The sequence below is a fragment of the Rana temporaria genome, chromosome 6 (genome assembly GCF_905171775.1).
Source record: "Rana temporaria chromosome 6, aRanTem1.1, whole genome shotgun sequence".
Taxonomy (NCBI): Eukaryota; Metazoa; Chordata; class Amphibia; order Anura; family Ranidae; genus Rana; species Rana temporaria.
Genome location: NC_053494.1, coordinates 171,444,635 through 171,454,026, shown reverse-complemented (window position 1 = coordinate 171,454,026; position 9,392 = coordinate 171,444,635).

The following is a 9,392-nucleotide window of genomic DNA, read 5'->3' as shown; positions in this document are numbered from 1 at the left end:
CGAAAAAAGTCCTTCCTATTTCCTATACAAGGCAAAAAAAAATCCTGGAGTTTCACATTAACCGTGTAAAAAATGATGTTCCAATACATATGATGATGTCTTAGGCTGGGTTTACACTAGTGCCGGATGCGGCTCGAAGCAGGGGTCCAGTGCATCCCTTTCTCCATTTCAGGGATGAATCAGGGCCAAATTTGTGCCTGAATTTGGCCCTGAAACAGAGGCAAAGACTCACAGGACTCCTGTGCAAGCCGCTCTGGAGATTTGTGAACCGGCTCCATAGAGAGCCGGTCACAATCTCCTGTCATGCGAATTGGATACGGGGAAAAAGCGCATCCAATTTGCACTAGTGTGAACCCAGCCTTAATTAACACAAATCTCACCATAGGTTCTGTTTTTTTAGCACCAGTTCATACTTTGTTTTTGCATTGAATGAGGAAGTGTCTATCAAGTTGCTACTGCTGTCCACATTAGTTTAATTTTCCAGCCCTCTGTGCCTTTTTAATATGCGATTTAATAATTAAAGGGCAATCCTTTTCTATTAGTGTGTAGAAGAGTTATAACCTCCAACATATCTTGGGGTCTGTGCCCTCTTTTGGGAAGATTTTTTTTTACTTCCTGTGCTTACGATGGTAGGTTTCGCACAGAACAGGAAGTGAGAAGAAAGCTGCCCTAAGCGAGTATAAATATAAAACTTTACTGAGATTATAACTCTGTTCCATTTTATCTAAAATTATTTAAAAAAAAGCATTGGCTGGAGTTTTACTGAGAGATCCATCTTAAGTCCTTATTTTAGGTCAAAAGAAAACTTTGAATCTGTTCTGACAGCTACAACATTTATTCTCCACAGAGAAAATATTAGGCATTCAACAGGGTTGACAAGTCATTTCATTCTTTCACGCCACGTATATACACCATTATTGAATGTCATAGAGGAAATCGTTCGGATGTTTTTTTTTTCTCTCCTTACCTCTAAATCCTCCAACAAGTTTCGTATTAGAGCCGCCAGCAATGTCTCCTCTATCAGTTTCCGGATTTGAAAATGCACCTGCTCACAATACAGTCAAATCTGTGAAGTGGAAATGTTATTGTGTTTTATTTTTTCAGTCTATTGACCTGTGATTCACACAATGGATTTCTTGGAAATGCTACAGAGCAGGAGGCATTTCAACTGAAACGCAGAGAAGAATGGAGCAATTCAGGGTTTTTAATACTCAAGTAGGGTGAGTCTGGTGGTCAGATGGAAGATGCTTTTCATTTGACTTCTGTAAAATGAAGCTGTAAAGATTATTCTCTTTGTTGCTGCCAGAATAATTGAAGTGCAATACAAAAGCAAAATTAGCACTCAGACAAGAGGACACGCTGGCCTTTTCTTATATTTTTTCCTATAAAATGTTGCAACGCATTCCTACAGTACATTAAATGTGTTATTGAAATGCATTTATTTTAAAAAGGTCCAGAAATCTGCTATTACTGCAGCCAGCATAAAAGCTGAAATGCAGTATATAGTTATGTCACTAATCGCTCTCCTAGGAAATGTTAGCTTTCAATTTTCAGCTGTTTCTTTGTCCCAAATTTCTTTAACTGTATGGAAAACAGCGTTGGGTGTGCTAGATTTTGAGAGTTATCATATAAGCCCAGGTGAATGATTGTGTTCCAGTCCCTGTAAATGTCACCAACTGACAAGTGGTTCTGCCAAAAAACACATTGACAAACCTAATACCAGCTGTAGTAGAACCAAATTAATTAGATTTCATCTTCTACTTCCATAAAACAATGGATGAGCTTTTATGGAGCAATACACACTTCCCATATCAATTCTGCCATTGCAACATTTGTATAGGAGGGTCATTTGGGCTTCTTATATTTTGCAGCATAGCTGTACAAATGAATGCATAAGCATTTATTTTGTTTTGAATAGATTGGAGAATATCTACCCCCATTGGCTCCTTAATTTTTGGCTGTTGGAAAAATCTGAGACAAAAGCAAAATCTACCCATAGACAGCAAAAAGGGAGAAGGGGATGGGATTAAAATCACCATCAACTTTATCAACTTTTTTGAAAACATTTCCCATTCTTGTCCAGGTAATGGATGCCAGGTAACTGATTTACAAAAAAAAAAAAAAAGTCTTGCCTGTAAAAACGACCCAAGTTTTGGTGCAACTGGTCCAACGTAGCCCCGGTCATGCTAGCCAAAAGAATAATACACATGTGAATAATAATATGGCCCACAATGAATAAACCATTAGATAGGCAAGTTTTTATTTTTTATACTCTTTATTTTTAGAATGTTAAAAAATCCACTTTAATACAGAACAATAATCCTCATCATACAGGTCTCTGCATATCATAAGCTTGTCTCAGTCCTTTTTTGTTGTTGAATTTTACAAAGGTAAGATTGGCTGTGACAGTGCACGACATGTTCCCTTCCTTTTTCATGACAATAATACAAAAAATAATATATTTGTTTAGCAGCGAGACTGGCAACTGCACGAAACACCAAGTGATATGTTAACATCAAAAGAATTGCACTTAGACATTTAGCTGGAATATTTACAGCTTTGACAAGAAGATATTGAACAATGTCTAGTCCTGTATACTGTACAATTGTAAACTTCAGTCATTTTGTAGTTTAAGAAATACTTTGATTTCACTTTTTTTTTTTTACTTTTTGCCCAGTAATTGTACAAAAAAACTAAATTTCATAAAAACGGCATGGAAAGAAAAAACTCAGCGCTACCATTCTTTCAAATGTATTTTTCACAAGATATGGCTGTACATCCTGAGTAGTGATCTTTTTACTTTCAATCCGGGATTGACGAAATCACATCAGAATGTGTATATCTGTGATGAAACCTATGAAATAAATGGTTTCACATCGCAGATCATTCCATTACAAAAGAATGCATAGTTTTGATTAAACATATACAGTATGATGTACATTTAGGGTGCAAATTGTGAAAACATAAGAAAACCCATTCACAATACAACAGTACTTAAAAGCAAAAAAATACAAATATGTAGCATTTAAAGTCCAGATCACCTTTCTTAAAAATGATATTGTTTGTCAGAGCTGTGAAATAAATCTGCTTTCCAAGGTTGTTAGCATCCATCTAGGTAGGTTCCTTATGCTTTTGATAGGCTCCACCATCTCCTAGAATTGCACTCAGTAGGCAGGGAGTACAATTCTCGCAGGTTAGCAAGCAAAATGTACCAGTTTGGCACAAAGGATTTTAAAAGAGCTTTTAGCATAGGCATTTAGCCTGTGTGCCCAATCCTGGTAGGCACTATTGCAGCCTTCATCCCCACCACCTGGAGCCTGTCAAAGTCTTTAGCAAACTGAAATACTGTACACTGGGGCTGAACACTCTACAGAGCGGTACGCTTTTAGGGTCCTATGCATTCAGGAACATATGCCCAGAACACAGAATACCTGTGTTTCAGGCCTCTCCACGGGTGTTTTCTAATGCACTGTAAACTAGCTGTGACCAGACAGTTGGCTACATTGAAGGGGTGAAAACCAAACTCCCAGCTGATTATCAATGCCACCTGGCAGTGGTCACTTGGCAAAACACTGTTAACATGGCTAAGAGATCTGCCCATGGGGGTTAAACGTAAGTAAGATTACCGTGTATGGCCAGCCTTACTAGTATTGCCTTTATTTCATCTATTCTTCACTCAGTTGCAGAGGTAGTTTAGTTAGTGTTGATAGAATATTCAGCATCCAATACTTCAGAGTAGGTGGGGCTCCTACAGATGGCTGCTATCTCACTAATATGTCCATGCAACGCTGAAGAGACACAGGCATCTGAAACGTCCGGAAGTATCAGATGCTCAAGATTCACCGCTGCCAACTAGTCCAACCGGACGGTGAAGGATGCCTGGAGCAGAGGAAGTAAGGGAAAGTATTACTGTATTCTCCTATGCTCTTCCTGTTTACATTTTTGTTTCTCCAATTGCAGTGTCTTTAAACATATAAAATGGAGATGTAGAATACTGTCCTAATTAAGTTATTTTCAGAGTGATACACAATTAACAGATTTGGCAGTTTTACATTTTTATGGCATTTAATGGTATTAATGGTATTCGGTTCTGGCATGGAGTTTGTCTCTTGCAGAATCCTGGTGAGATTTGGGATCCTTAGCTAGAACGCACCGATACAATGCAGCAGTGCCCTTTCATGAGAATTAAGATCCTGGGCCTCCCTAAGATCTCTTAGTGATGTCAGCAACAGGAAATAATCAGAAGCCAAGAGTAAGGCGCATATTTTTAATGCATTTTCTTCAGTATTTTTTATTATTTAAATTTCCATATTGCAGTGATTTGTGAACAGTAGGTGGGGCAGCCACATGCATTTTAGTGCATGGTCCACTATACGGTCATATAATACAGCGTCAGAGACCACAGCATGTTTAGTTTAAAGAAATCAAATCCTATTATAATTGTAACCAAATCAAAGTCATCCTGTTGTGACATCATCTGCACACAAATAAAAAATACATCTTTATATATTGTAAATCAAAGATCATAATGGGAACCAAATAAGGAACCCAGGCTTAAGGCTTTTGCAGCACAGAATGACTTGATATTCAAAGAACCTCATGCATTCAAATTTTCTTGCAATTAATTTTATGTACAAGAGAAAACATTAAAAAATATCCTAATTACATTGTATATACAAGTGTAAAAGTACAGAGAAACACTTTTTTTTATTATCAAGCTTTTTTCATGTTTGAACCTAAAGTGTATTGTATTGCACATGGAAAAAAATCTGCATAACATGTTCTTGTTCTTATGATTAAAGAAACCATTAAATAAACCAAAGCAAAATAAAAATAAAATACAAAATGTGGCTTAAGTTAAAAAAAATATAATAATAAATCATTTAATAGTTAAATTTTTAGTTCCCTTTTTATATGATGACTTCATTAGATATGCAATTGCTACTCATAGAATATAATACATATATTATCATGTTAGTTTTATAGGTGGGAATCTTACATCTTGTTTTATTTGACAAATGCTGAACTAATTTTTAGATTCCTTAAAGTCTAATGCCGCGTATACACGGCCGTTTTTCATGACGAGAAAAAAATTGGTCATTAAAAACAATCGTGTGTAGGCTCCAAAGCATTTTTCTCGTTGTGAAAAATGGGCATTAAAAATTTTGAACATGCTGTAATTTTTCTCGTAGTTTTTCACGTCGTCAAAAACGGTCGCGTTTTGGCTTTAACGACGGGAAAAAAAAAACGTGCATGCTCAGAAGCAAGTTATGAGACGGGAGCACTTGTTCTGGTAAAACTAGCATTTGTAATGGAGATAACACATTTGTCACACTGTAACAGATTGAAAAGTGCGAATCGTCTCTCACCAAACTTTTACTAACACGAAATCAGCAAAAGCAGCCCAAAGGATGGCGCCATCGGAATGAAATTTCCCCTTTATAGTGCCGTCGTACGTGTTGTACGTTACCACGCTTTGCTCAAGCATTTTTTTTTAAGATCGTGTGTAGGCAAGGCAGGCTTGATAAGAACGTTGAGAAAAACGTTGTTTTTTCCATGACATTAAAAACGATTGTGTGTACACGGCATAAGTTCACCATTGGAACATGTTACATGTTCCACCCATATTCAGAGTGGAACATGCAACATGTTCCAGCTCTTGCATCCTCTCCCCTCGACACCCCCCTCCCCCATCCTTCCCTGTGACAGCAGATTGGGGATCCTCTCCCCACACCTGTTGTCACAATTCAAATACAGCAGGAACGTTCACAGAACTGAGTGAATGATGCAGTGGTGTGGTGTCGGTGTGGCATTCATTCACAGAGTTCACGGTATATGAACGGGGCTAAACTGTCACCAACGCAACCACTACACTAGCTGCAGTTTCTGTAGAATTTAAACAAGGCGTGCAAATGTTCCATGCTTTGGCATCGTTTTTAGATAAATCATGCATTGTTTCAGTGTTTATGTTTGGGATTAGATATATATTTGAACATATGAAAAAAAGTGTGTCCAAATGATAGAGCAGCAAAAAGATGATAGCAGCCCTTTTTAACAAAAATGGAAAGGTACATTTTAGATAATTAATATTTATCTTTTGCAGTCACTACAGAAAGTAGTTAAAGGGTTGTATCAATTACTGCTTGAAAGAGAACACTAATATGCAGTGCAATTAAACAAGTTAAAATATATATTTTTTATGAATGATTTATACATTTATTTTAATACATTGAGGCAGAATACCTCATTTTTTTTCCGTTTGATGCGTTGAAGCCTCACACATTTTTTAGGTGTACGTAGATTTGCAGCTGGAACCCACTGAAAAATTCCCTATGCATGCATTAGTTCGGCACTAATTAAAATACACTATATTACCAAAAGTATTGGGGCGTCTGCCTTTACACGCACATGAACTTTACTGAGATACCAGTCTTAGTCTGTAGGGTTCAATATTGGGATGGTCCACCCTTTGCAGCTATAACAGCTTCAACTCTTCTGGGAAGGCTGTCCACAAGGTTTAGGAGTGTGTCTAGGAGAATGTTTGACTATTCTTCCAGAAGCACATTTATGAGGTCAGGCACTGATGTAAATGAGAAGGCTTGGCTCGCAGTGTTTGCTCTAATTCATCCCAAAGGTGTTCTATCGGGTTGAGGTCGGGACTCTGTGCAGGCCAGTCAAGTTTCTCCACCCCAAACTGGCTCATCCATGTCTTTATAGACCTTGTTTTATGCACTAGTCCAAATCATTTGGAGGAGGGGGGATTATGGTGTGGGGTTGTTTTGCACGGGTTGGGCTTGGCCCCTTAGTTCCAGCGAAGGGAACTCTTAATGTGTCAGCATACCAATACATTTTTGACAATTTTATGCTCCCCACTTTGTGGGAACAGTTTGGGAATGGCCCCTTCCTGTTCCAACATGACTGAGCACCAGTGTACAAAGCAAGGTCCATAAAGACATGGATAAGCGAGTTTAGGGTAGACAAACTTGACTGGCCTGACCTCAAACCGATAGAACACCTTTGTGATGAATTAGAGTGGAGACTGCGAGTTCTCATCCACATCAGTGCCTGACCCAACAAATGCGCTTCTGGAAGAATGATCAAACATTCCCATAGACACACTCCTAAACCTTGTGGACAGCCTTCCCAGAAGAGTTGAAGTGGTTATAGCTGCAAAGATGGGCCAATCCAATATTGAATCATATGGACTAAGACTGGAATGCCAAGGAACAGTCCATTGCCAGAACAGAGGGGAGGAGATTAAAGAACGGTTCTGGCTGCTGGGCAGCAGAGTATCAGACAGGTAAAGCTGCTTTCGCTCCCCCTTAACCCTTGCAAGTGCGAGGCAAAGAAACAATTTGCCTTACACCAGAGAAGAGCTTAAATGAGCTTAAATGTACATGTGTTAACACTTGTTATATAACGTTATTCCGCATTGCATAAAGGCAGCCCACTGAAATCAATGGGCTTCCAACGCATTAAAAAGCCCCAAAGAATTGGATGTATCACAAAATAATTAATTAATTAACATAGAGTATCCAATAATAAAAACTAGTGAAATAACGTTCAGACAAAAAAAAACAAAAAAGTCCCAATTCAGTAAACAAGATTTTTGATCCCCTTTAGTCTAAACTGTTCAACAGAAAAAAAGACAAAAAAGTCATAACTGGGGTGGAATTTTAACTCTGTTTTAGGACCATTTTCCAGAAAATGTATTACAGTCCTTAAAGTGATTGTAAAGGCTTGCTTTAAAAAAAAAAAATGCAAATTTTAAAAACAAACAGCAGCCCAGATCCCTCCCTTCTTTGAGTGCCCCTCAGCCAGCGGCTTTTTACAGGTTGTCACCCAAGCCAAGTCAGAGCTCCATGTAACCAGGCAGGGAGCCCCCTATCTCCCCCAATTGGCTAACTGACTTTGATTGACAGCCGCGGGAGCCAATAGCGTCGCTGCTCTGTCACTGCCAATCAGAAGGAGTGTACTGACAGTGGTCACTTGGCAAGTCAGTATTGCAAAAACACTGTAAACACTGCTAAGAGATCTGCCCATGGGGGTTAAACATAAGTAAGAGTACCGTGTATTGCTAGCCTTACTAGTATTGCCTTTATTTAATCTATTCTGGGGGGTCATCTTTGATTCTAAGTTGACACTGCGTAGCCAGGTAAATCAGTTGGTAAGTTCATGCCACTTCCACTTGAGACTCCTGAGATCTACGTTTCGCTTTATCGATGACTCTGATAAAATCTCCATGGTCAATGCAATGGTTGGTAGTCGACTTGATTACTGCAATGCTCTGTATATGGGTGTGTCTAAAAACATCTTGCACAAGCTCCAGCTTGTTCAGAATGCCGCTGCTAGGCTACTTACGGGTGTGGGTCGTTACGACCACATCACTCCATCTCTATAGGCCTTGCACTGGCTGCCCATGGTACAACGGGCTAAGTTGAAGACGGGGTGTCTTGTGCATAAGGCCATCCATGGTTTTGGGCCGGGCTATCTCAGAGAAAAACTCATCAGACATGTGCCTTCCAGATCGTTGCGGTCTGAGAATTTGGCTTTATTGAACATCCCCAAATTTGCCAAAAATAAATGTGGTGGGAGGACTTTGGAAGTACAAGGAGCTCAGTTTTGGAACTCCTTGCGCCTTCACCTAAGACTTGAGAATGATCTCCTGAAGTTTAGGATATTTTTAAAAACATGGCTATATATCCAGGCTTTCGGGGTGACTTAAACATTTTAATAGTTTTAAATATTCTATATTTTTAACTGCGTATGTTTCACATATCTTTTATTGTTCGCTGTTCATGACTGTTATTGTCACTTGTTTGATCGATGCAGTTTTTTGCTCCTTTTCTGTACTGTTTTTATCCCGCCAGCGCACCGAGGCACGTGTGCAAGACTGCACTGTTGTTTTATAAGCATTTTAATAAATAAATAAATATTCTTCACTCAGTTGCAGAGGTAACTGTAGTTGGTGTTGATAGAATATTCAGCATCCAATACTTCAGAGTAGGTGGGGCTCCTCTAGATGGCTACTATCTCACTAATATGTCCATGCAACTCTGAAGAGACACAGGCATCTGAAACGTCCAGAAGTGTCAGATGCTGAAGATTCTACTGAGGCCAACTAGTCCTACCGGACAGTGAAGGATGCCTTGAGCAGAGGGAGTAAGGGAAAGTATTATCACCCAAGCCGAGTCAGAGCTCCGTGTATCCATTCAGACACGGAGCCCCACCCTTTCCCCTGTTTGACTGACTTTGATTGACAGCTGCGCAAGTGAATAGCGTCGCTGCTCTGTCAGCAAATCAAGAGTGTACTGGATGGCTGAGGGGATCGTGGACATCGCTGGAGAGAGGAGGATGTCAGGTAGGTAATTGGGATATGCTGGGGAGGCTGC